Below are 25,610 nucleotides of genomic sequence, written 5' to 3'. Positions count from 1 at the left end.
GAAAGGGAATATTACTTTTTTTGCTTCCCAACACCCAGCATATCTCCTTGAACATAGAAAATGCCTAAGAAATGCTAGCTGAATTTGATTTTATTTTCTATTCTATTTACTTAACCCGAGAAGGAAGGACAAAATGAAGTGGATGAAGTTGCAGAGGTAGATGCTGGTTCAATTTTAGGAAGAACTTCTACCAATTGGAGAGATATCCAAAGGCAAAATGATTTACCCAGAAAATCATGAGTTTCCCAACAATCAAAGACTTCCAGTAGAAGCTGAATGATGTCCCATGGGAGATGATATAGATTTCTGCTCAGGAATGGGTAAAAATAATTATCTTCTGAGGTTGCTTTGTACTCTGAAATTCTATGTATATACAAAAAATTAGAGCTACTCCACACTAAAGTGAACTTCTTTGAGAGCTAGTCAGTTCAAGTCCCCTACAGTACTCTAAGATTCCAGGATCTGATTTCAAGCAATCAATTAACCAGTAGGTATTAAGAGCCTAAAAATCAATCAACAAGCATCTAGTAGTCATCTATTATGTACTGGGCAGTGTTGAGTGCTAGGAATATGAAGACAAAAAAAAATGAAATAACTCTTCCCTTTTAAGGGTCTTGCATTCCATTGGGGAAGACAACATATATATTGTTAAGTGAAAAAACTCAGGATGTTGCATACCTCCCTTCAATTAATGAAATGTAATCAGTGTAAGGACAGAATGAAATTAAAAATGTGTAAACAGGGTGGTTTATGGCTTATGGTCTTTTAATGAAGTATAAAATTCAATTGGTTCAAGAAGGAAATAGTGAATTGTCTAGTCAAACATGTCTCTGGGGGTTTTAAACAGTTGGAGAAGGATAGTGCAGCAGTAGGTCAATCAAATGATGAATCAGAGTTGGAAGCAAACCCCCTGAGCAGAGATTTACCTTTGGGTGCCCAATAGGAGGCAAAGTATCTAACCAGGAGCACAAAGAGGCACACACTGAGTACAATCAAACACACACAGATAAAGGATAGGGAACCATGAGGTGTTCCACTCAGGCTCCAGGCCACCAGTGAAATTCCATTCTTTTGATCATTTTTTTCCCACTTACATGATGAAGCCAACTCCCTTATGACATGAATTATTATCTCTTTGGAAACAGTGGGGAGATGAAGTCCCTAGCTCTGGACTAGAAAAAATTGGCAGCACAGGTACAACAACCAAAATGAGAGACTGGAAAGGAGATATTGAAAGGAAGTCTGAGACAAGACAAAAAGAAGACTGAGATGTACCATTGGATTCTGAAGCATCTCAGAAGATTCAGATCAAAAGTTGATGGTACTTACTTCTTCCAGGATTCCCTGTGCCTTCCTAGAAACTGACATTGTTACATACTCTGCTTGATTTTTTTAATTAAATATTTTCCAATTACATGTAAAAAATTCATTTTTTTAAACTTTTAAGTTCCAAATTCCTCCTCCTTTGAGAAGGCAAGCAATTTGTTATCAATTATATATGTGAGGTCATACAAACCACATTTCCATATTAGGTATGTTGCAAAAGAAAACAAAGACAAAAAATCAACAAGAAAGTTTAAAAATCGTATACTTTGGGGCAGTTAGGTAGATAGAGCATCAGCCCCAGAGTCAGGAGGACCTGAGTTCAAATTCGGCCTCAGACATTTAATAATTGTCTAGCTGTGTGACCTTGGACAAGTCATTTAACCCCATTGCCTTAAATAAATAAAATTTTAAATAGTCTACTTCAATCTGCATTCAGAGTTCGTAAATTCTGTCTCTGGAGATAGCATTTTTCAGCAAGGTTTTCTTGATCAGAAAAGTTAAGTGTTTCACAGTTGGTCATACTTACAATGTTACTATTATTGCATCAGTATTCTGTTTCTATTCACTTCACTTTGCATGGATTCATATAACTCTTTCTAGGTTTTTTGGTAACCATCTGCTTGATTTCTATTTGTTTATTTGTTTTACAAGGCAATGGGGTCAAGTGACTTGACCAAGGTCACATATTATCTGAGGCCTGATTTGACTCAAAGATCAGTTTTCTGTACGCTATACCACCTAACTGCCCTGTAAATTTCTTTTTAACATAAACATTTCCTTTATCCTGACTCTTGCCTCAAACAGAAGTTAGTCAGAAAAACAAAAAGACCCAAACTTCTACCTATATGTTCGAGATTTTCCTAACTACAAACTCTTGGTTAATTTGATTGTATTAATTTCTTTTCATCAGATAGAAAAACTCTATAAAGAAAGAACCTGAGAGCCATTATTTTGCCCTAGGTTAAAAAGTAAGCTATTTGCTTTAATAGGATGTGACTTATTAAATGGGGAGGGCTAAGAGGGAGAAGAAAGAAAATGGGGGGGGGGGGAGAAAGAATTGAGTCAGCTAGCTGTGCCCTCAATAGTGAAATCTTTCAGTATGACAGAAAAAAATACAAAAAGTAATTTAAGGAAAGAGAATTGGAAGGATCTAGAAAGACTTCATATAGAAGATGGTGCTTAGCTAGGTTTTAAAGAAACTAAGGGTTTCTAAGAAGTAAAGGACAGGTAAGAATGCATTCATCTCATAGGGTACAGCAGAGAGGATATAGAGGGTTGTGTGTGACAAAGAGTTAGCTTGTCCAGAGGTACTCCATTGTATTAAGAAGAGGAATAATATCTTTAAAATGTGTTAGTACTATTGGAAAGTTAGGTAGAAGCCAGGTTTTAAATGACTTTAAAAGCTAAAAAAACCCACTGATATATGATTCTAAAGGTAATATAGGGGGCGGCTAGGTGGCACAGTGGACAAAGCACCGGCCCTGGAGTCAGGAGTACCTGAGTTCAAATCCGGCCTCAAACACTTAATAATTACCTAGCTGTGTGGCCTTGGGCAAGCCACTTAACCCCATTGCCTTGCAAAAAATAAAATAAAAACCTAAAAAAAAAAAAATAAAGGTAATATAGAAGCCAGTGAAGTTCATTAAGTAGGTAAGGAACATAGCCAGGTCTATACTTTGGGGAAATCATTTTAGTAATTGTATGGAGGAAAGACTAGAGACATAAGATAGGGAGTCTAGATAGCTATTGAAATAGTACTGCAAGAAGTAATGAGGAGGACTCGCTAGGTGGTGCAATGGATAGAGCACCGACCCTAGAGTCAGGAGGACCTGAGTTAAAATCTGACTTCAGACACTTAATACTAACTAGTCATATGGCCTTGGGCAAGTCACTTAACCCCACTGCCTCAGAAAAACAAACAAACAAAAAAGAAGTAATGAGAGAATGAGTTGGATAGTGGCAGCATAAGTAGATGGACAGATATAGAAGGATTTTCAACAAGATTTGAGAACTTTTGAAAAGGGAAGAGAGAGTGAGGTGCTGTTGATAACACTAAACTTGGGAATCTCAGTGACTAGATGGATGGTACAAATGATATAGAGAAATTTCAAAGTGACCAATCATGCTTAATCTGTCTGTAACATTTGATGCTATGGATATCCATTTCTTCTTAGATACTCCTTCCTCTCAAGATTTTTATCTCTTGGAGCTCCTGTCTGACTCTTCTCATCCTTTGCTGGATCTTTCTCTGGGTCATGCCCTAAACATAGATGTTTCACCAAGAGTCTTTCCTGGGAACCTCTTTATATAAAATCTTGCCTGATGATCTCATCAGCTGGGTTGAATGGCCATCACCAGTTGCCTTTTGGACATGCCTAATGTAATGTCTCATAGGCATCTCAAATTCAAATATCCAAAACAAAAATGACTATTTTTTTCCCATCACCCACTTCCCTTCCAAATTTCCTCCTACTTGGTTCTAAAAAAGTTGTGTTGATATATTTTATGCTTATTTTACAAAGTTTCACTCTGTGAACAAAATAAAACAACCAAAGAAAAACTAAGATGACTCATCTTAAAATGCAATAGTTCCTCATTTATAAGACCCCAACCTTTCTTTTTTAAAGTGTTTTTAATAAACAGAAAACTATTTTCTCTTCCTTCTATCCTATAATACATCAGAAGGAAAAAGAAGTGAGAAACAAATTACTCATAAGATATGAGTAATCAAAATAAATTCTCTCATTGTATATAAAATATATATGTCTCATTTATTATGGCATTTTTTCAGTCATATCTGACTCTTTGTGACCCCATTTGGGATTTCTTGGCAAAGATACTGGAGTAGCTTGCCATTTCATTCTACAAGTCATTTTATAGATGAGGAACGAAACTAAACAGCGTTAAGTGACTTGCTAGTAAGTGTCTGAGGTCAGATTTGAACTCCAGAAGATGAATTTCCTGACTCCAGACTCAGCACTGTATTCACTGCATCACCTAGCTGCCCACATATCTCATTCTATAACCTAAATCTATCACTTCTATCATGAGATAGATAGCATGTTTTATTATAAGTATTCTGAAATCAGAGATAATCATTATATTGATTTTAGTTCTCAGTAATGTTAAGGGCACCATCATCCATCATCCATCTATTAACTCAGGCTTGTAATTTTTTTTTTAAGTTTTAAATTTTCCTCCAGCCATGCAAAAACAAATTTCAACATTTACTTCCGAAACTTTGAGTTCTAAATTCTCTCCCTTTTTCCCACTCAAATCCTCCTCATTGAGAAAGCAAGCTACTTGGTATTGGTTAAATATGAAATCATGAAAAACATTACTACAATAGTAGTAATTGTAAAAGTTGTAAAAGTAAACATAGCCCTCCACCCCCAAAGAAAGAGAAACCTCAAGAAAGACAAAGTGAAAAAAAAATATATGCTACAGTCTGTATTCAAACATCATCAGCTCTCTCTTTGGGATGGATAGTATTCTTTATCATAAGTCCATCAGAGAAATTTCTTCAATTTTTCCCACAGTTGCTATTGCTGGCTGTATTTCCATCTAATCTATTCCCCCCATTCCCATTTATTTTATTTTCTCTTTCACCCTATCCCTCTTCATAAGTGTTGCTTCTGAATCCCTCTCCCATGGTCTTCCCTCTCTTCTATCTCCTACATACCCACTCACCCATTCCCTTTCTCCCATGCTTTTCTCTTCTGAGTAGTTTATGCTATTCCCTCTCTGAGCCAATTCCAATGAGAGTAAGGCTTACTCATTTCCCCTCCCCTCCCCCTGTTCCACTTCACTGTAAAAGTTTTTTCTTGCCTCTTTTATGTGAAATAACTTGCCCCATCCTACCTCCCCTTTCCATTTCTACCAATGCATTCCTTTTTTGCCCATTAACTCCATTTTTAAAATATATTATGCCTTGTCTATATAAGCTCCATCTAACTGCCTTAATAAATGAAAAGGTTCATATGAGTTATCAGTATCATCTCCCCATGCAGGAATACATGCAGTTCAACATTATTAAGTTCCTCATTATTAGTCCATCCTGTCCCCCTTCTCTATGACCCTCTCTGTGCTTCACCTGAGTCCTGTACTTGAAGATCAGCTCTGGTCATTTCATCAGGAAAGTTTGAAAACCCCAGATTTTATTGAATGTCCATCTTTTTCCCTGAAAGAGGATGTTCAGTTGTATTGAATAACTAATTGATTTTTGGTTGTAATCCAAGCTCTTTTTGCCTTCCAGAATATCTATGAGCCCTTAATGTAGAAACTATTAAATCTTGTGCTATCCTGACTGTAGCTCCACAATATTTGAATTGTTTCTTTCTAGCTGCTTGTGATCTTTTCTCCTTGACTTGGGAATTCTGCAATTTTACTATAATATTCCTGGCAGTTTTCATTTTGGGATCTCTTTCAGGAGGTCATTGTTGGATTCTCTCAATTTCTATTTTTAACCTCTGCTTTTTAGGATTATCAGGGCAGTTCTCTCTTGGATAATTTCTTGAAAAATGATGTGTAGCTTTTGGGGGGGGCATGACTTTCAGGTAGTCCAATAATTTTTTTTACTATTGGTATTTTTAAATTTTTATGTGCTTTTTTTGCAAGACAATAGGGTTAAGTGACTTGCCTAAGGTCACACAGCTAGGTAATTATTAAGTGTCTGAGGCCAGACTTGAACTCAGGTCATCCTGACTCCAGGGCTGGTGCTCTATGCACTGTGCCACCTAGCCACCCCTTTTTTAAATTTTTATTTATTTACACATTACTAAAATAGTCTTATTGTAGGAGTAAGCATAATCCCCCCCCCAAAATAGAAAAAACTTCATAAAAAATAAAATGGAAAAAAATGTACTTCATTCTTTGTTCAGAGAGCATCAGCTTTATCTCTGGGGTGGAGTGCATTCTTTATCATAGTTACATCAGAGAAGTTGTTTCCATATTTTTCCCAAAGTTGCTATTGCTGATTGTATTTCCCTCCATCTATTCATTCCCACTCCCATTTATTCTATTTTCTCTCTCCTTTCACTTTGTCCCTCCTCAAAAGTGTGATATGGGGCGGGCAAGTGGTACAACATACAGAGCACCCAGCCCTGGAGCTAGGTGGAGCAAACCCAAATTCCATCCCAGACACACAACAACTACCAGTTCCAGGCAGGCCACCCAATCCCACCACCTAGCAAAAAAAAAAACCCAATGTATTGTATCTGACTACCCTCTCCCATGATCTAACCTCTCCTCTATCACCTGCAACTTCCCCCTTTCTCCCATTCCCTTCCTCTCTTTTTCCCTCTAAGGTAATAGATTTCTATATCCTATTAAGTGTGTATGTTCTTTCCTCTCTGAGCCATTTCCAATAAGAATGAAGGCTCTCTTATTCTCCCTCACCTTCCCCACTTCCACTCTATTACAAAAGTTTTTCTTGACTCTTTTATGTGAAATATCTTAGCCTATTCTACTTCTTCTTTGCCTTTCTCCCAGTACATTCCTTTTCCACCCTTTGATTCCCATATTTATGATATATTATACCTTCATATTCAACTCTCTCCTGTGCCTTGTCTAAACATGCTCCTCCTAACAGCTATATTAACTGAGATGGTGCATATGAGTTATCAGTATCATCTTCCTCTGTAGGAATATAAGCAGTTCAACATCATTAAATTCCTCTTAATTTACCCTTCTCATCTACTCTCTCTATGCTTCGCCTAATCCTGTACTTAGGGATCAAAATTTCTGTTTAGCTCTGTTATTTCATCAGGATAGTTTGAAATTCCCTTATTTCATTGAATGTTCATCTTTTCCCCAGAAGAGGATGTTCAGTTTTGCTGGGTTTTCAGTTGCATTCCAAGCTTTTTTTGCCTTCCAGAATATTATATTCTATGAACCCTTAATGTAGATGCTCCTAAATCCTGTGTAATCCTGACTGCGGCACCATGATATTTGAATTGTTTCTTTCTAGCTGCTTGTAATATTTTCTCTTTGATCTGGGTGTTCTGGAATTTGGCTATAATATTCCTGGGAGTTATTTTTTTGGGATCTCTTTCAGGGGAGATTGGTGGATTCCCTCAATTTCCACTTTACCCTTTACTTCTAGGATATCAGGGCAATTTTCCTGTAGAAGACTCTTTTTCTATCATGACTTTCAGGTAGCCCAATAATTTAAAAATTCTCTCTTCTGGATGTGTTTTCCAGGTTAGTTGTCAGACATTTCACATTTTCTTCTATTTTTTCATTCTTTTAGCATTATTTTATTGTTTCTTGATTTATTTTAAAGTCATCAACTTCCTTTAGCTCTATTCTACATTTGAAGGAGTTGTTTTCTTCAGAGAGCTTTCTTATTTCCTTTTCCATCTGACCAGTTTTGCTTTTTAAGGTTTTTTTTTTCCTCATTAACTTTTTGGACTGCTTTTTCCATTTGACCTAAATTGGTTTTTAACATGATGTTTTCTTTTTTTTTTTATTCTTTTTTAGGTTTTTGCAAGGTAAATGGGGTTAAGTGGCTTGCCCAAGGCCAGACAGCTAGGTAATTATTAAGTGTCTGAGACCGGATTTGAACGGAGGTACTCCTGACTCCAAGGCCGGTGCTTTATCCACTATACCACCTAGCCACCCCAATATGATGTTTTCTTCAGCATTTTTTTTGTATCTACTTGACCAAGCCACTGACTTGGTTTTCATGTTTTTCCTGTATTGGTCTCATTTCCCAATTTTTCCTCTACTTGATTTACAAAATCTTTTTTTGAGCTCTTCCATAGCCTGAGCCCAACTTCAATTTTTCTTGGAGGCTTTGGATACAGAAGCTTTGATTTTGTTATCTTCTGAGTGTGTGTTTTGATCCTCCATGGGATCAAAGTAATTACCTATAGTCAGATTCTTTTTTTCCTGTCCACTCATTTCCCCAGCCTGTGCCCTGATTTTGAGGTGCTTCCCAAGCTTTTGAGTATTATTAAGGCATCCCCCACAAGGACCTCAACTCCTTCAAGGTCTTATAAGAGGCTCTGACTGCTCTCCTGCCTGTGCTCTGGTCTGTGGATGAACACAAGCACTTCCCCCTACCCTGGAGCTGTGAGGAGGATCCCTGCTCTATGGCAGTGGCAGTGGGGGGGGGGGGGGGGCAGACTGAGACCAGGGTCTGAATATGGATGAAAACACAGAATCCTACCCCAGGGATAGCAGAGAAACCTCAACAGTCTCCTTCCACTCACTTATCTTCCATGGGTTGAGTACTCTGGAAGCAGCTGCTGGCCACTCCTTGCTGCAGGCCTGCTTCTATTTTCTGGACAGGGACCACACTGGTCTCTGTACTCCTTGCTCACTTGGTCAGAGTTTTCCATGCTGATCTTACAAATTGTGCTTGGTGTTCCCTGGGTTGAGAAGTCTGGATAGCACTTCTGCTGCCACGAGCCAGCACCCTAGTGTCCCAGGTACCCCAGGGCTGTTCCTGTAAGACTGGAGTTCATTCACTCCCTTGATCCTAGTTGCACTGCCTTGCCTTCTGACCCCAGTGAAACAGAGCTTTCCTACAGATTATCAAGTTACCTTGGACTGGAGAATTGTTTCACTGGGTCTTTCTGTGGGTTCTGCCTCTCTAAAATTTAGTAAGAGTCAGAATTTCAAGGTTTTTGGAATATTTTGGAAGAGAGCTTCTGGTAAATCCTGCCTTCATGACACCATCTTGACCCCTCCCCTAGTCTAATAATTTAAAAATTATCTCTCCTGGATCTGTTTTCCAGGTCAGTTGTTTTTCCAATGAGATATTTCACATTTTATTCTAGTTTTTCATTCTTTAGATTTTGTTTTACTGTTTCTTGATTTCGCACAAAGTTATCAGCTTCCCTTAGCTCTGCTCTACATTATAAGAAATTATTTCCTTCAGAAAATTTTTGTATCCTCTTTTCCATCTGGTCAATTCTCTTTTTTTAAGGCATTCTTCTCATTGTCCTTTTGGACTGCTTTTTCCATTTTGACCCAAACTGGTTTTTAAGGTGTTATTTTCTTCAATTTTTTTTTGTGTGTGTCTCCTTTACCAAGATGCTGACTTGGTTTTCATGATTTTCCTGCATTGCTCTCATTTCCCTTCCCAATTTTTCCTCGAGCTCTTTCATAGCCTGAGACGAATTCATATTTTTTGGAGGCTTTGGATACAGAAGCTTTGACTTTGTCATTTTCTGAGTGTGTATTTTGATTCTCCATAGGACCAAAGTAATTGGCTATGATCAGATTTTTTCCCTTTCTGTTGTTTGCTCATTTCCCCAGCCTATGATTTGATTTTAACTCTTTGTTAGACCAGGGCTCTGCTCCTGGGGTGGAGGATTCACTCCCACACTTTTGAGGATTTTTGCAACTGTTTTCAGGGAGACCCCCCCACCCCCAGACCTGAAAGTTCTTAATTCCTCCAAGGCCTTATGAGAGGCTATGACTGCTCTACTGATCTGTGCTCTGGTCTGTGGTTGACCACAAGAACTGCTTTCTGTCTTGGAATCATGAGAAGAATCCCTACTCTGCTACAGGCAGTAAGCTCTGTTGTGCATCTACTCCTTTCCCTGAGACTGGGGCCATAGACTGCAACTGGGATCTAAGTGTGGGCAAAGCAGCAGAATCCTGCCTCGGGGATAGCAAAGAGCTCTCTGCAATCTCCCCTGATCCTTCACTGTCCTAGATAGCTCTAAAAGCAACAACCAGGTGGCACTCCAGGTCTGCTCCTGGTCCTCTGGGACTGGGGCAGCACCAAGGCTTGCACTGGATTTGGCTCTGCTCTTACTCTGGTGCAGGAGAGTTTTCCTGCTGACCTTCCCAATTGTCCTTGGCGATCCCTGGAATGAGAGGTCGTAAACCGCCACCCTTGCCATGGACCCAGGCATTCCTTGGTCTGTTCCTTGGTGGTTGGAGCCATTTCTCTCTGGCACAGCTGGACTGCATTACTGGCCCTTTCTAAACCTAACTGTTGCACTCAGTCTTTTTTGTGAATTCTGACACTCTAGAATTTGGTTTGAATCCTTATATTTTTTAATTTATTTAAGGCAATGGGGTTAACTAACTTGTCCAAGGTCACACAGCTAGGCAATTATTAAATGTCTGAGGGTGGATTTGAACTCAAATATTCCTAACTCCAGGGTCAGTGCTCAGTCCATTACACCACCTAGTTACCCCTAGAGTCATTACTTAAAGGTATTTGTAGTGGTTTGGGGGAGAGCTCTGGGAGTCCCTGCCTTTATTCCACTATCTTGGCTCTGCCCCTCCTCATGCTTACAATTTTAGTGCCATTCTCAACTCTTCTCTCACGCTCATTTCACCCATCTAATATCATGCAAGATTTATCATTTTTTTTTGCTTTCACAACATCTCTCATAGATGTTGCCTCACTACCCTAAATAGAAGTCTGGACAACTAATACCTGATTCATATTTATTATCTGTCCCTACTATTTTCCCTTCTCAACACTTAATTAAAATAAAAATTAAAACAAAAACTTCATAAAAATAAACATAGTTCAGCAAAATAAATGTCCATATTGTCCATGTTCAAAAATGTATGTATCATTTTTGCATATTGAGTCCATTATCTCTCAGGAGGTAGATGACATTCTTCTTTTTTTTTTTTACTTAAATTTATTTTTTATTCTCATTTTGTACAAATGTTTTTTCTACATTAATAAAATATTCTTGTTTACAAGTAAACCAAATACCCCTCCTCCCCCATGAATATAGATAGACTTGCTTGGGCGAAAAAAGTAGAGAGGAGAGAAAAAAATTAAAATTAAAAAAATAATAGTAATAGTTGTAGGTATGGCCAGGTGGCACAATGGACGAAGCACCAGCCCTGGAGCCACAAGCACCTGAGCCCATATCCAGCCTCGTAAACCCAACGATCACCCAGCCGTGTGACATACAAGCCACCTGATCCCCACTGCCCTGCAAAAACCAAAAAGAAGGAAAAAAAAGACCCAAAATAAAATAAAATAGTAATAATAGTAGGGGTGGCTGGGTGGCAGACAGAGCATTGGCCCTTGAGCCAGGAGCACCTGGGTCCAAATCCAGCCCCAGACACCCAAAGATCACCCTGCTACGTGGCCCCAGGCAGGCCATACAGCCCCACTTGCCCTGCACCCTCCCCCAAATAATAATAACAAAAAATGTGCTTCAGTCTTTGTTCCAACACCAACAACTTTGTCATGGGTGGATCTCATTCTTTATGATAAGTCCATCATAACAGTTACTTCCATATTTTTCCACCATTGCCATTGCTGATTGCAACTCCCTTTCTTATTTCTCCACTACCATGTACTCTATTTTCTCTCTCCTTTCACTCTGACTCTGCTGTAGGGTAGCTGAGTGGCGCAACAGACAGATCCCTGGTCCTGGGCCAAGAAGCCCTGAGCCCCCATACCACCCCTTAGGCCCAGAATCCACCTGGCCCTATGGTCCTGGGCAGGCCTTCCAATCCCAGCCCCTTGCAAGAAGAAAGAAAATGTGTTTTATCTGACCATTCTTCCCCCATGGTCCATCCTCTCCTCCATCACTCACATCACCCCCTGTCTCCCCCCTTCTTACTCCAGATGCCTTACCCCATTGAGTATATATGCTGTTTCCTCTCCTAGCCACCTCTGATGAGAGTGAAGATTCCCTCATTCCCCCTTGCCTTCCCCCTTCCATATCATTGCAATAGCTCATTGTAATAAAGAAAAATCTTATTATATGAAATATCTTGGCCTATTCCCCCTCTCCTTTTTCTTTCTCCCATTCCATTTCCTTTTTTTTTCTATTGACTCCATTTTTACACCATATTTTATCTTCTAATTCAGCTTTCTCCTGTGCTTCAACTATAAAAGCTCTACCTGCTCTATTAACTGAGAAGGTTCATATGAGTATTATCAGTGTCATTTTTCTATGCAGGAATACACGCAGTTCATCCTCATGAAGTCCCTCATATTTCCCCCCTATCCTCCAATCTCCATGCTTCATCTGAGCCCTGTATCTGAAAATCAAACCTTCTGTTCAGCTCTGGCCATTCCAAAAGCAACATTTGGAATTCCCCTGGTTCATTGAAAGTCCATCTTTTTCCTTGGAAGAGGACATTCAGCCTTGCTGTGTAGTTCATTCTTGGCTGCATTCTAAGCTCTTTTGCCTTCCGGTATATTATATTTTAAGCCCTATGAGCTTCCAACATAGTTGCTGCTAAGTCCTGTGTGATCCTGACTGCAGCTCCATGATATTTGAACTGTGTCTTTCTGGCTGCTTGTAATATTTTCTCTTTGACTTGGGAGTTCTGGAACTTGGCTATAATATTCCTAGGGGTTGGTTTTTTGGCATCTCTTTCTCTGGGGGATCGGTGGATTCTCTCCATTTCTATTTTGCCCTCTGCTTCTAGAATATCAGGGCAATTTTCCTGCAGTAATTCTTTGAAAATGATGTCAAGGCTCTTTTCCTGATCATGACTTTCAGGTATTCCAATAATTTTAAAATTATCTTTCCTAAGTCTGTTTTCCATATCAGTTGTTTTTTCAATGAGATATTTCACATTTTCTTCTAATTTTTCATTTTTTTGGTTTTGAAGTATTGATTCCTGATTTCTGGTAAATTCATCAATTTCCCTGAATTCTATTCTTTGTCTGAAGGATTTGTTCTCCTCAGAGTTTTCTTATCTCTTTTTCCATCTGGCCAATTCTACTTTTTAAAGCATTCTTCTCAATACCTTTTTGAACTGTTTTATCCATTTGACCTAAGCTGGTTTTTAGCATGCTATTTTCTTCAGCATTTTTTTGGATTTCCTTGACTAAGCTGCTGACTTCATTTTCATGTTTTTCCTGCATCTCTCTCCTTTCTTTTCCCAGTTTTTCTTCCAACTCCCTCATTTGATTTTCAAAGTCTTTTTTGAGCTCTGTCATAGCCTGAGCCCAATTTCTGTTTTTCTTGGAGTCTTTAGATACAGGAGCTTGTGCTTCCTCATCTTCAGACTGAGTAGTTTGATCCTTCTTGGGCTCATTTGCAAAATATTTCTCAATAGTCTTCCTTTTGTTTCTCTGCTTGCTCATTTTCCTAGCCTGGGCCTGGTTTTGGGGTGCTTCCTGAGCTTTTGGGACACTCCCACAAGGGTCTCAGTGTGTGAGGCTCTGTCCTCCCTCCTGGTCAGTGAATGACCATAAGCATCCCCCTCTGCCATGGGGATGAGGTGGGGGGGGGGCCACTGCTGTTCTATGGGGGGCCTAGACTGGGATCAGGATCTGAATGTGGTCAGAGCCCCAGAGTCCTGTTCCAGGGGCAGAGGACCAAGTTTGCAGTTTCTCTTCACTCCCCTCCCTCAGCTCAATGGGCTCATGCCCTGGGGGCTCCTGCTTACTGCCTCTGCCTGCTTCTGTTTTCTTGGTCTGGGCTACAGAAAGACCAAGCTGCTTACTCTGTGCCCTGAGGGCTGGACTCCATGTGCTAGCTCTGGCAGAGGTCCCCCTCTGTTCCACCACTTTGTGCCCGGTGCTCCCCAGGGTACAGCTCAGGAGACTCCCCCGCTGCTGTGAGCTGAGACTCCCAGTGCCCTGGGGCTGCCTCCGGGAGGCTGAAGCTCTTTGGCTCTGGTGGGCCACCCCTCTGATGGGCCACCCCTCCGACCCCGGGGAGCAGAGCCTTTCTGCTCTTTTCCAGGTTACCTTGAGTAGGAGAACTGCCTCACTGGGTCCCTTTGTGGGTTCTGTCTCTCGAAAGTTTAGTTAGAGTCCTCAGCTTATGAGTTTTATCCGAGAGCTCCTAAGACTCGATCCCTTCTTGTCTCCATCTTCCCCTAAGTGCGATAGATGACATTCTTTATCATCACTTTATTTTTTTGGGATTTTTCAAGGCAAATGGGGTTAAGTGGCTTGCCCAAGGCCACACAGCTAGGTAATTATTAAGTGTCTGAGACCAGACTTGAACCCAAGTACTCCTGACTCCAAGGTGGGTGCTTTATCCACTACGCCACCTAGCCGCCCCTTTATCATCACTTTTTTGGAATTCTGGATAGTGATAATCAGAATTCTTAAGTCTTTGTAACTTGTTTTCCTTTAAAACATTATTATTATTATTATTATTATATAAATTATTCTCCTGGATTTGCTAATTTCATTCTGCATCAGTTCATTTAAGTGTTCTCAGGTTTCTTTGAAACTGTCCTTTCCATAGTTTCTTGCAGAATAATAATATTCCATCACATATAGACATCATAATTTCTCCAGTCATTCCCCAATTCATAGGTAGCCCTTTAGTTTCCAGTTTTTTGCCATTATAAAAAAAAGAGAAAAAGAGCTATTATAATTTTTTTTTTGGTACATTCGGATCCTTTTCCTTTTTCTCTAATCTCTTTGAGTCATAGGCTCAGTGGTGGCATATCTGGGTAAAAGGGAATGCATAGTTTAATGACCTTTGGGACATAGTTCCAGATCACTTTCTAGAATAACTGAACCAATTCAAAGCTCTACTAAAGTTTAAATACTTGTTATGATAATGCCAGCATTTGTCATTTTCCTTTGTCAACTTTTCCAATTTTATGGGTATGAGGTAGAACTTAAGGGTTTTTAAAATTTAACTTTTTCTAATTATTAGTATTTTGGATCTTTTTGTTTTTCATTTGATTGTTAATAGCTTAGATTTCTTCCTTTGAAAACTGGTTTGTTTGGGGTCAGAATGGAAGGAAGCAATGCAGTTGAACTCCCCTTCCACATCTCCTTCAAATAGATTTTTAAAATGCACCAAGCAAAATCATGATGGAAAATTCAGAAAAAGTCACATTGAGTCTTTTGTTCAGTCCAGGTTAGCATAGGAAACTGGACAAAGAAATCTGCAGACACTGGGGACAGGAGCAGGGTACATGTCTTACTTACCAAACACTCCAATACCCAGGGAGAAACTGTACACCACATCCACTTTGGGGCACTGCAGTGGGGACAAGTGCCAACTAGTAATTTTGTCACCCACCACTCAGTTGTAGATCACAGATTCAGTCTAGCATAAGAAGGGAACCTGTGGGAAGCCCTAGACAGAGGAAGCTCAGAAGCCAGCATTAATAGCCACAGACCACAGGCACAAAGCAGGATCTCATTCCTAGCATATGGTCCAGCCTACAGAGGAATAACCAGGATGAGAAACACAGATCAAAGGGGATCCAATGAATTCTGCTACTCTGAATGAAGAGTTTTTCAATTGGCTGATAAGACTGAACCCAGTAACAGTCTACTATTCCTCAGGTCCAACCCCAGGTCAGGAACTTGTAGAGCCCAGACCAGGGAGGGAGAAATCAGATTTTGCCCTGGATCAGATCACTTTAATTGTAAGAAAATTTGCAAGTCGCCATGCTTTCCCTCAGATCCTGGAATAATATAACACTCAGTACTCCAGGAAGCAACAGGACCAGCCCAGATCTTGTCTCCAGGAGGTGGCAGAGACCAGTCCAACTATCAGATCTGAAGTCAGAAAGTAGTCTGGAAGAATAAGGAATGCTTGTAGCTTTTTTGGAGTCATTCTCTTCTCCTTGAGTTGTGTCTTGAATATCCCTGCCATCATAATAGTTCGTAATGGTGAGCTCTTCCCATTTGGTAATCATCAGATTTCTATCAAATCTATTTTTTCCTAAAGGTTTATTCAGGTCCTTAACTTCTTTCTTATTTATACTTTGGTTATATTTGTCTAGATCTGAAAGGGGTCCATTGAGGTCCCTAATTATAATTTTACCAGCTTTTTCTCCCAGCAAATCAATTAATTTTGCCTTCAAGTATTTACATATTACACAATAAGTATGGTGGTATATATAATAAGTATTGATACAGATTCTTTACCCTATGGTGCCTTTAAACATAATGTAGATTCCGTATTTATCTTTTTATTTATCATATCTAAACTCTGTACTTATATGTCCATAATTATTTGCATATTGTTTCCCCTCCCCCTTTAGAATTGTTGTTTCTTGAGGGCAATGATCTATCTTTATATCCTAGCACTTAGAATAGTATGGGGCACATAATAAATGCTCAATAAATATTTACTGATGTAGGGGTGAGTTTGGTAGGGAAAGATAATGAGCTCAATTTTGGATACATTGAATTTCAGTTGCCTAAGAAACTACCAGGTGGAAACATAGAACTATAGTGCAGGAGAGATAACAATTGTTTATGTATATATATATATATATATATATATATATATATATATATATATATATCAAGGATTCACCTTCAAAGAAATTATAATTAAACTCACAAGAGTTGATGAGATCAACAAGAGAGAAAGGAGGAGAAAAGATCTAGGACAGAGCATTTATGGTATAAACAGTGTAATGAAAATCTAGAAAGAAAAAAAAAGCAGAAGAGAACAGTCAACAATGTTACATGCTGCAAAAAATGTCAAGAAAAGGCCATTTGATTAGATAACTAAGAAATCAGTGGCAATCTTAGAAAGAGAAATTTCAATTGAGTGATGAGGTCAGAAACCAGATTGCAGAGAATGACAGTAAGAGGGGAGATGTAAAACAATAGCTCCAGGGGATGGCAAAGTCTTGTGAAAGTTTTTTTCTGGGTGGAGAAGATTTGGACATGTCAATAGTTCGGTTGGGAGGGAATCAATAGATAGGGAAAATCTCAAGATTAGAGGGAAAATTGTGGGGCTAATTTTCTAAAGAATATATGAAGGAATAAGAACAAGGGCACATGTAAAGAGATTGACCTTGGTGGGTTGTAACTCCATCAGGTAACAAGGATTTATTAAGTGCTTACTAAGTTCCTGTCAAGGCAGTTAAATGGCTCAGTGGATAGAACACTAGATCTGGAGTTAGGAGGACCTGAGTCCAAATCCAGCCTCAGACTCATATAGTTGCATGATTCTGGCCAAGTCACTTAACCCTGTTTGCTTCAGTTTCCTTGTATAAAATGATCTGGAGGAGGAAATTGCAAACCACTTCAGCATCTTTGTCAAGAAAAACCCTATGGACAGTGTTGGCATGATGTGATCTACAGTCACAAAAAGTAGAACACACAACAGAACTGTGCAACAACAACAAATATTCCAGGCACTGTGATACAAACATCTTTTGTTCTCAAAGAAGACTATGACATTGGGAAGGTGATGGCATGACAAGCACATGAATTAGATTTGAGAGAGGGGGTGCTGTGCTAAGTCACCAGTCTCATTTTTCTCCTGTGGAGCCATCTGAGTCCAGTGGTCAGATATGAATCAGAATGATTTGGAGATGGCCCAGGATGTGAAGCAACCAGGGATAAGTGATTTTTCCAACATCACACAGCTAGTGTCAAGTATCTGAGAATGAATTCAAACTCCCATCCTCCTGACTGCAAGGGTAGTGCTCTATCCACTACGGAGGATGAGAGTTCAAATCCAGTCTAAGATACCTGTCACTTACTAGCTGTGATTCATTGGGCAAGTCACTTAACCCTGATTACCTCATATCCAGGGCCATCTCTAGTCATTCTTTTTTTTTTTATTTATTTTTTATTCTCATTTTGTACAAATTTTTTTTACATTAATAAAATATTCTTGTTTACAAGTAAACAAAATACCCCTCCCCCCCATGAATATAGATAGACTTGCTTGGGAGAAAAAAGTAAAGGGGAGAGAAAAAAATTAAAATTAAAAAAATAGTAGTAATAATTGTAGGTATGGCCAGGTGGCACAATGGACGAAGCACCAGCCCTGGAGCCACGAGCACCCAAGTCCATATCCAGCAGCCTCATAAACCCAACAATCACCCAGACATGTGACATGCAAGCCACCTGATCCCCACTGCCCTGCAAAAACCAAAAAGAAGAAAAAAAAAAGACCCAAAATAAAATAAAATAGTAATAATAGTAGGGGTGGCTGGGTGGCAGACAGAGCATTGGCCCTTGAGCCAGGAGCACCTGGGTCCAAATCTGACCCCAGAAACCCAAAGATCACCCTGCTATGTGGCCCCAGGCAGGCCACCCAGCCCCACTTGCCCTGCACCCTCCTCCAAATAATAATAACAAAAAATGTGCTTGAGTCTTTGTTCCAACACCAACAACTCTGTCATGGGTGGATCACATTCTTTATGATAAGTCCATCACAAAAGTTACTTCCATATTTTTCCAACATTGCCATTGCTGATCGCAACTCCCTCCTTTTATATTTCTCCACTACCATGTACTATATTTTCTCTCCCCTTTTACTCTGACTCTGCTGTAGGGTAGCTTGAGTGGCGCAGCAGACAGATCCCTGGTCCTGGGGCCAAGAAGCCCTGATCCCCCATACTACCCCTTAGGCCCAGAATCCACCTGGCCCTATGGTCCTGGGCAGGCCATCCAATCCCAGCCCCTTGCAAGAAGTAAAAAAGAAAATGTGTTATATCTGACCACTCTCCCCCCATGGTCCATCCTCTCCTCCTTTATTCACATCCCCACCCCTTCCCCCTGCTACCCCCTCCTTCTTACTCCAGATGTCTATACCCCATTGAGTATATATGCTGTTTCCTCTCCTAGTCATCTCTGATGAGAGCAAAGGATCCCTCATGCCCCCTTGCCTCCCCCCTTCCATATCATTGCAATAGCTCATTGTAATAAAAAAAATCTTATTATGTGAAATATCTTGGACTATTCCCCCTCTCCTTTTTCTTTCTCCCATTCCATTTCCTTTTTTTCTATTGACTCTATTTTTATACCATATTTTATCTTCGAATTCAGCTTTCTCCTGTGCTTCAACTATGAAACCTCCCTCTACCTGCTCTATTAACTGAGAAGGTTCATATGAATATTATCAGTATCATTTTTCTATACATGCAGTTCATCCTCATTAAGTCCCTCATATTTCCCCCCTCTCCTCCAATCTCCATGCTTCACCTGAGTCCTGTATTTGAAGATCAAACCTTCTGTTCAGCTCTGGCCATTCCAAAAGGAACCTTTGAAATTCCCCTGGTTCATTGAAAGTCCATCTTTTTCCCTGGAAGAGGACATTCAGCCTTGCTGGGTAGTTCATTCTTGGCTGCATTCTAAGCTCTTTTGCCTTCCAGTATATTGTATTCCAAGCCCTACAAGCTTCCAATGTAGTTGCTGCTAAGTCCTGTGTGATCCTGACTGCAGCTCCATGATATTTGAACTGTGTCTTTCTGGCTGCTTGTAATATTTTCTCTTTGACTTGGGAGTTCTGGAACTTGGCTATAATATTCCTAGGGGTTGGTTTTTTGGGATCTCTTTCTCGGGGGAATTGGTGGATTCTCTCCATTTCTATTTTGCCCTCTGCTTCTAGAATATCAGGGCAATTTTCCTGTAGTAATACTTTGAAAATGATGTCAAGGCTCTTTTCCTAATCATGACTTTCAGGTATTCCAATAATTTTAAAATTATCTTTCCTAAGTCTGTTTTCCATATCAGTTCTTTTTTCAATGAGATATTTCACATTTTCTTCTAATTTTTCATTTTTTTTGGTTTTGAAGTATTGATTCTTGATTTCTGGTAAATTCATCAATCTCCCTGAATTCTATTCTTTGTCTGAAGGATTTGTTCTCCTCAGAGAGTTTTCTTATCTCTTTTTCCATCTGGTCAATTTTGCTTTTTAAAGCATTCTTCTCCTCAATAACTTTTTGAACTGTTTTATCCATTTGACCTAAGCTGTTTTTTAGCATGCTATTTTCTTCAGCATGTTTTTGGATTTCCTTGACTAAGCTGCTGACTTCATTTTCATGTTTTTCCTGCATCTCTCTCCTTTCTTTTCCCAGTTTTTCTTCCAACTCCCTCATTTGATTTTCAAAGTCTTTTTTGAGCTCTGTCATAGTCTGAGCCCAATTTCTATTTTTCTTGGAGTCTTTAGATGCAGGAGCTTATGCTTCCTCATCTTCAGACTGAGTAGTTTGATCCTTCTTGGGCTCATTTGCAAAATATTTCTCAATAGTCTTCCTTTTGTTTCTCTGCTTGCTCATTTTCCCAGCCTGGGCCTGGTTTTGGGGTGCTTCCTGAGCTTTTGGGACACTCCCACAAGGGTCTCAGTGTGTGAGGCTCTGTCCTCCCTCCTGGTCAGTGAATGACCATATGCGCCCCCCTCTGCCACAGGGCCGAGGTGGGAGGGTCCTGTTGTTCTATGGGGGGGGCCTAGACTGGGATCAGGATCTGAATGTGGTCAGAGCCCCAGAGTCCTGTTCCAGGGGCAGAGGACAGAGCTAGTCAGTCTCTCTCTCTTCACTCCCCTCCCTCAGCTCAATGGGCTCATGCCCTGGGGGCTCCTGCTTACTGCCTCTGCCTGCTTCTGTTTTCTTGGTCTGGGCTACAGAAAGACCAAGCTGCTTACTGTGTGCCCTGAGGGCTGGACTCCATGTGCTCGCTCTGGCAGAGGTCCCCCTCTGTTCCACCACTTTGTGCCTGGTGCTCCCCAGGGTACAGCTCAGGAGACTCCCCCGCTGCTGTGAGCCATGGCTCCCAGAGCCCTGGGGCTGCCTCCAGGAGGCTGAAGTTCTTTCGCTCTGACGGGCCACCCCTCTGCCGGACCGCCCCTCCGACCCCGGGGAGCAGAGCCTTTCTGCTCTTTTCCAGGTTACCTTGAGTAGGAAAACTGCCTCACTGGGTCCCTTTGTGGGTTCTGTCTCTCGAAAGTTTAGTTAGAGTCCTTAGCTTATGAGTTTTATCAGAGAGCTCCTAAGACTGGATCCCTTCTTGTGGCCATCTTGGCTCCGCTCCCCTGGACATTCCCATCTCTAGTCATTCTGATTCATATCTGGCTACTGAATTCAGGTGACTCCAGAGAAGAAAGTGAGGTTGGTGACTTAGCACAGAACTCCTTCATTCAAATCCAGTTCATGAACTTATGACATCACCTCCCTGATGTCATGATCTTCTTCAAGAATGAAGGACAAACATCATCATCCAAGTACTATGCTGAGTTCTTGGCATACCAATAACAGAAAAAAAAGAAAGAAAGTTCCCTAACCTCAAGGAGTTCTAGAGAACATGAAAATAACTAAGTATATTCGAGATACTGATTGAGTTGCAAAAAGCTCTGGTTTTTACCTTGAAGAGGCAGCAGATGGTCTCAGGAACCCAAAATATTATTTTAAGCCTAAGAGACTCCTTGTCCTAACTATATAACATCTTTTCTGATAAAACAAATATGATTTACTTTTTGGACAAGAATTCTTAACCTGTGTAGAGTCTAGAGAACCATGTATTACAGAATATCCTTGCACTCGAATCGGGACAAACATTACATCATTATTTCAATATAATTGATTTCCCTGCTCATCCTTTGTATTTTATCTTTTGCATTTAAAAACTTTATTCTGAAAAAGAGTGAATAAGTTTCACACAACTGCCAAAGATAAACCACAGGGATACAGGAAAGGTTAAGAACATCTCCTATAGGAAGTAAGGACAGCTGTGCCTTTTATGTGCCTTTTCTTTAAAGATACCCAGTGTCTACCTGAATTAAAGAGTATACAGATACCATAGCAAAAATTGTGGGGCACTACTTGGCACAGCAACAGCCATTTTTCTTCTCCACCGGTCAGCTATGACCTCCAACTCCCCAGTGACCATGTCGAAGGAACCCACAGTTGGCACTGATCTCAGCACCACTTACTCCTGTGTGGTTTTCCAACATAGGAAAGAGGAGATCATTGCTAATGACCAAGGAAACAGGACCACCCCAAGCTACGTTGCCTTCACTGACACAGAACATTTAATTGGTGATGCTACAAAGAATCAAGTTGCAATGAACCCCACCAACATGGTGTTTGATGCCAAACGTCTGATTGGTCAAAGATTCGATGATGCAGTTGTGCAGTCAGACATGAAGCATTGGCCTTTCACAGTGGTGAATGATGCAGGCAGGCCTAAGGTCCAAGTGGAGTACAAAGGGAAGACCAAAAGTTTCTACCCAGGAGAAGTATCTTCAATGATCTTGACTAAAATGAAAGAAATTGTTGAAGCTTACCGTGGGAAGACTGTCACAAATCCTTTGGTCACAGTACCTGCCTATTTTAATGATTCCCAACATCAGGCCACCAAAGATGCTGGAACCATCGCTGGTCTTGATGTGCTCTGTATCATCAGTGAGCCAGCTGCTGCTGCTATTGCTTATGGCTTGGACAAAAAAAAAAAAGTTGGTGCCAAGAGAACTATGTTGATCTTTGACCTTGGAGGTGGTACTTTTGATGTCTCCATTCTTTTTTTTTTTAGGTTTTTTTTGCAAGGCAAAGGGGGTTAAGTAGCTTGCCCAAGGCCACACAGCTAGGTAATTATTAAGTGTGTCTGAGACCGTATTTGAAACCCAGGTACTCCTGACTCCAGGCCGGTGCTTTATCCACTGTGCCACCTAGCTGCCCCCCGATGTCTCCATTCTTACCATTGAAGATGGCATCTTTGAGGTGAAGTCCATAGCTGGGGACACCCACTTGGATGGAGAGGACTTTGACAACCTCATGGTCAACCATTTCATTGCTGAGTTCAAGTGAAAGCACAAGAAAGACATCAGTGAGAACAAGAGAACTGTTTGCCCTCTCTGCACAGCTTGTGAACATGCAAAATGTACCCTCTCTTCTAGTACCCAGGCCAGTATTGAGATTGACTCCCTCTATGAAGGTATTGACTTCTATACATCAATCACCCAAGCCCATTTCGAGGAGCCGAATGATGATCTTTTCCGTGGCACCCTGGACCCTGTGGAAAAGGCATTAAGAGATGTGAAGCTAGATAAACCACAGGTTCATGACATTGTCCTGGTCCACTCGCATTCCCCAAATCCAGAAGCTTCTGCAAGACTTCTTCAACAAGAGTATCAATCGGGGCAGCTAGGTGGCGCAGTGGATAAAGTACCGGCCTTGGAGTCAGGAGTACCTGGGTTCAAATCCGGTCTTAGACACTTAATAATTACCTAGTTGTGTGGCCTTGGGCAAGCCACTTAACCCCATTTACCTTGCAAAAACCTAAAAAAAAAAACAAAAAAAAATTCTATGGGCAGCTAGGTGGCCCAGTGGATAAAGCACTGGCCCTGGAGTCAGGAGTACTTGGGTTCAAATCCAGTCTCAGAAACTTAATAATTACCTAGCTGTGTGGCCTTGGGCAAGCTACTTAACCCCATCTGCCTTGCAGGAAAAAAAAACTAAAAAAAAACCTAAAAAAAAAACCAAGAGTATCAATCCTGATGAGGCTGTTGCCTATAGTGCATTTGTCCAGGCTGCCATTCTGTCAGGAGATAAATATGAGAATGTGCAGGACTTGCTGCTTTTGGATGTCACTCCTCTTTCCCTTGGAATTGAAGCTGCTGGTGGCGTGATGACAGTTCTGATCAAATGTAATACCACCATTCCCACCAAGCAGACACAGACCTTTACCACCCATTCGGACAACCAGCCTGGTGTGCTTATTCAGGTTTATGAAGGTGAAAGAGCCATGACAAAAGATAACAACCTGCTTGGCAAGTTTGAGCTCACAGGAATCCCTTCAGCACCCAGGGGCGTTCCTCAAATTGAAATGGCATTCGACATTGATGCAAATGGCATTCTCAATGTTTCTGCTACGGATAAGAGCACGGGCAAGAAGAACAAGATCACCATTACCAGTGACAAAGGTCATCTGAGCAAAGAAGACATTGAGCATATGGTCCAGGAAGCTGAGAAATACAAGGCTGAGGATGAGAAGCAGAGAGACAAGGTGTCCTCCAAGAATTCCCTTGAATCTAATGCTTTCAACATGAAGGCTACCATAGAGGATGAAAAAATGCAGGGGAAAATTGGTGATGAAGACAAACAGAATATTTTTGGCAAATGTAATGAAATAATCAACTGGCTGGATAAGAACCAGACTGCTGAGAAGAAAGAATTTGAGCATCAGCAAAAAGAATTGGAGAAGGTTTGCAAACCCATTATTACTAAGCTATACCAGAGTGCAGGGGGAATGCCAGGAAGCATACCAGGAGGAATGCCTGGTGGGTTCCCAGTGGGGTGGAGCAGCCCCATCTAGAGGTGCTTCTTCTGGACCTACCATTGAAGAAGTTGGTTAAACAAGGCAGAAGAAAGAGCATTCCACACAACTTTCCAAAAATTGAAGTACTCAAATTTTAGCTAAGGCAGTAGCCAGTTTAAAGGAACATTTAAGCTACTATATAAATCTGGGCATTCTGAATACTTGAATGTGTGCAGAGGGAGAAATGAACAACATTGCACTTTATCAGTACTGTAAATGAGTGGAAATGCAATTCTTGTCCTGGAAAATAAAGTCTATTTAAAATTGGCAAAAATAAAAAATGTGGGGCAAGAAATTGCAATTTGGGTACCATGCAGCAGCAGGTTCTGGAGAATCCCAGGTGGAGGCCAAGAGTAAGATTCTTGTAAATAATATGTCAGAGGGAGAAGGGCTGCAGGTGAAAGGAGATTGGAACATGCCACAGTTTCACAAAGTAAGTTATTTGCATAACAACTGAAAGTCCATAAAGCAAACATAGGAATCACTGGAGGGGAAGGACTCTGAAAAACAATAGTCTTAAAGCTGTCACCCTTAAGCAATTTGAGGGTCTGAGAATAGGGACCAGGTTAGCCTCAGTCAGTTCCCAGTCAGTAGAATTAGGCACTTGCTTCTGATTTCTCTGCCAACTATAAATTGTTTTTAATTGATAACACTTTTATAATTATGTGGATATAGAAAAACTTCTATGTGAACCTTATTCTTAGGGCAGGGAATTCTCAATTCCAGCCTTCTAGTCTCTCTTTAGGACAGTGTTAGTAAATGGCTTGTTTCTGAACATAATTATCTGTTAGGAAGTTAATTCATTGGTGTCAGAAGTGAAATGGCAATATCTAGCTGAGGACCCCAAGAGACACAGTTCTAGTATTAGTTGATTTCCCCCCAAGGCCACACAGCTAGGTAATTATTAAGTGTCTGAGGCTGGATTTGAACTCCTCCTGACTCCAGGGCCAGTGCTCTATCCACTGCACCACCTAGCCTGCCAATCCATAACATTTTGATAAGACTTATGCCATTTGTTATTATTGACTGACAATGATCAACCATTCAGTTAGTCAATAAACACTTATTAAGCACTTATTGTATTCTAGGTACTGTAATAAGCACTGGGAATATAAATACAACAGTGCCTGTCCTCAAGGAGCTTTCAATCTAATAAGGGAAGACAACACACAAAAGGAAACTGAACAGCTAGAGAAGGGGAAGGGAGGGAAGGAAGATACCACGCATAGGATCATGTTAGAGAAATGCAAATCAATGTACCCAGGTGGGAAATGAAGAGACAGCTAGTCTGGGTGTCTTCTTTAAATGGAGAGTCTGGGAAGAGTTCTCCATCATCCAATCA

The 25,610-nt window shown here is 40.5% G+C and overlaps 1 protein-coding gene and 1 pseudogene across 2 annotated transcripts in view; both read left to right on the top strand.

The window, feature by feature from the left end:
* ANKRD9 (ankyrin repeat domain 9) overlaps positions 1 to 25,610 on the top strand; it is a 79,871-nt gene that overhangs the window by 19,786 nt on the left and 34,475 nt on the right. The window lies entirely within an intron of this gene.
* Positions 21,840 to 24,305, top strand: LOC141504302 (heat shock cognate 71 kDa protein pseudogene; annotated as a pseudogene).

Source organism: Macrotis lagotis, chromosome 1, assembly GCF_037893015.1.
Source record: "Macrotis lagotis isolate mMagLag1 chromosome 1, bilby.v1.9.chrom.fasta, whole genome shotgun sequence".
Lineage (NCBI taxonomy): Eukaryota > Metazoa > Chordata > Mammalia > Peramelemorphia > Peramelidae > Macrotis > Macrotis lagotis.
This window is presented reverse-complemented; position numbering and strand designations above follow the sequence as displayed.